The following is a 3,038-nucleotide window of genomic DNA, read 5'->3' as shown; positions in this document are numbered from 1 at the left end:
TTCAACCTCATGTTCATTTAGCCAAACAGTGCCATCTCGAGTGTAACTTCCTATGTTTGCTACCCGAGATATGACCAGACCAGAAAGACTTGCTGAGTTTGAAGGGTAAAAAAAATAAGCATGGAGATAGTGTTTGGTTTACTTTGAGATCAGGGCAGAAAAAATGAGAGCAATTGTGTGTAAATGGTATGTAAGAACCTTAAACCAGACATCTCGTGTCTTATCTTCAAAACTTTGTCATGTTTAATGCTTTTGACCATGTGGCCTTCCATCTGGTTAAACTGGTCCGTACACTGCCCCTACTGGTCACTCACATGTTGCAACTTGCAAACACTTAGCATTCATTTCTGAGAATGTGCATAAACTGCTCTTCACACAAACACAAAATATGTGCAGCAGCCATGATGAATGCATACATGTAATTACAAGCATGGATATTTTCTGACAGAGTAAACCACTACAACTTCCCAGAGCAAGAACCAGTCACCAGTTATCTGATGGAGCAACTCAGGCATGAAGATATGAAGATCTCGAGTACCTGATGTGATGGTCTCATGTTTAAACAATCTAACAAAATGAATAAAAGCAGGTGATGTAGAACATGTGATTTATCATCAGCTGACTGCTACGACTGACCTCTACGTTTGATAAATACAGGTGATTAAGGCAGTTTCTACGAATGATTGATAAATGAGGAAATGAGGGCAGACTCACCGAACATTTACAGAAAAGATTCAAATATAATGCATTGAGAAATAAAATAATTATATTCTATTGAGGTTCAGATATTTATCGAACACTGTACATTCGCTGTACAGTGTTGGGGGGGAAAAAAAGGTTTTTATGTAAGAAATTTTATCCCAAATTTAACCCCAAGACCGTTTCAGGGGGCCTTGTGCCGGGTTATTTCCCACTACACTTTAGATTAAATCAAGAGTAACAGAACATGACCATGTTGTCCTGCAGAGGTGGTAGAGATCACAAATCCTCCACACACTGCTCCCAACCTGCTTTCATTCATTATGTTCTAAACACAGGATATAAGATGTGTTTCACACTAAAGATCACACGGAAAATAGTGAGGTCTCTCATCATCTCTGTTTCCATGGCACCCAGTGGGTTTGAACAAGCTTTTATCAGAACACACAGAGAAGTACTTCCAGCTTTTTTCTAGGCTTTATTGCACTGCAGTGTGCATTAAGAGTCTGGTTTGTTATGCATGTGGCAATGTTTCCGATGGATAGAACAAACTCCTTATAAGGAAAATAGTCTGGGATGCATATTTTGATATGAATCAAGATAAAAGCCTCTGACAGTCACTTCTGATAAACATATTCAATAATAAATCAAATTGTTGTTACACTGGCTCATTATAAGGTTCTGAGAGTACTTTATTTTAATCCACTACTCATGTAGGCACCTGGTTCAATATATTTATTTTATAACATACATTAATAAATGTAGGCACAGTTATATATATCCTTCCATCTATCTCTTGTCTTTACTGGAGCCAGTCCCAGCTGCTATCAGCCCCACCCACCCACCCACACACACTTTTTTACTTGTTATAGTTCTATTTTATTTTATTTATTTATTTAATTTATATATCCTCACCACCTGAACTGACTCAACTCATCATACATACTGAAGTCACATCGATTAAGTCAGAAAAATCGAAAGATAAAACCAGTTCTCGTCTTATTTCATTTCTCATCATACTCTCTGGAGTGTCTCCAAGTACCCCAAAGGGTATGTGTACCATCATTTGAGAAACACCACACTAGAGGGGCTGCATAGTCCTAAGGTGGATACCACCTCACAATAAGAAGGTTCCAGGTTTCAGTCTCAGGTACGACCTGTTCGAAAGTGCATATTCTCCGTGTCAGTGTTGGTGCTTCAGGTTATTGGTGGCTTAATTGGAGATTCTAAACATTATGGGTGGTATGGACCAGTGATATGTCCAGGGTGTAAACTGGCTCTTGCCTGATGGCAGCATGCATCAGGGGACTATATATTATGCCAGTCATTTCCCCCATATCAAGAACATGTGATATCTGGTCATTAACACCCTACACTGTGCTGTATCTCTGCTGGTCACTTTCATGCTGCATTAGGAAAATGATTAGCATTTCCAATGCATAACCAAAGGTCCAAGGTCTGTAAATGGATGATAAAGCAAACAACGGTGACACTGAGTCACTTTGAAACCACAAGGCTTCAGTAAAGTCCAGTGCAGCGTAACGACCGTGCCAGGTGCTCTTGTGCATCTGCCGAAACCCGTAATCGAATGAGGGACCATCAGAGCTTCAGTCTGACGCTCTCCCAGCTGAGCTATTTCGGCTTGCTACAGCATTTGTAGCATTCCAAAAAGAAAAATTATAATTGGCCAGAGGTTGTATTTATGTAAAGGTCGAACAGAGTGTTTGAAACACAGATGAACTCTCATAAGCATTTTACAGCTTTTAGTTGCTCCTGTGAAATGAAGACTGCAAAGCCTATGTTGGAAACTGAAGAAAAAGACCAACAAGTGCACTGACTGTCCAGATCAGGGAAAATGGTCTAGTGTCATATTGCTGTTGTATGACGGTAGGAAAAACTTTGCACACCTTGTGAAAAAAGTCGTCTTACAAATGGACGAGACTTTGTTCACTTAGAAGTGTTTGAATTGTGCAAAGCATTTGCTATGGGTGCCAAGGACAGAGAGAACAGGAGTAAAGATGAGGCTGAGCAATGATGTGGGAAAGATCATTTCTGCACACCTGAGCAGGGATTTGAACCCTGGACCCTCAGATTAAAAGTCTGATGCTCTGCCACCTGAGCTACCCAGGCCCATGCAACATAGTTTCGGCGAGTAACATTTTCAACTTACCTTTACTCTTTGTACCTTCGTGTTTGTCTTTGAGGTCAAGGAGCTGGAGAAGAGGGGTCCTCTATCTTCTTTTACAAAGTGACACTTAAACTTCAAAAGATCCAGCTTATCAGAAAAACCAATGTCGCAAAAGTTGTGATGGGGCTTGAACTAAGGTGGCACTGAAGTT

The 3,038-nt window shown here is 40.3% G+C and overlaps 2 non-coding genes across 2 annotated transcripts; both read right to left on the bottom strand.

The window, feature by feature from the left end:
• Nucleotides 1–2,268: 2,268 nt before the first annotated feature.
• Nucleotides 2,269–2,341, bottom strand: trnaf-gaa. Its single transcript has one exon. It is a non-coding gene; the product is annotated as a tRNA-Phe (tRNA).
• A 415-nt stretch (nt 2,342–2,756) lies between these two features.
• trnak-uuu lies at nt 2,757–2,829 on the bottom strand. Its single transcript has one exon. It is a non-coding gene; the product is annotated as a tRNA-Lys (tRNA).
• Between the last annotated feature and the right edge of the window lie 209 nt (nt 2,830–3,038).

This window comes from Melanotaenia boesemani, chromosome 21 (assembly GCF_017639745.1).
Source record: "Melanotaenia boesemani isolate fMelBoe1 chromosome 21, fMelBoe1.pri, whole genome shotgun sequence".
Classification (NCBI taxonomy): domain Eukaryota; kingdom Metazoa; phylum Chordata; class Actinopteri; order Atheriniformes; family Melanotaeniidae; genus Melanotaenia; species Melanotaenia boesemani.
Note: the sequence above shows the minus strand (reverse complement) of the source record. Positions and strands in the feature narration are given on the sequence as shown.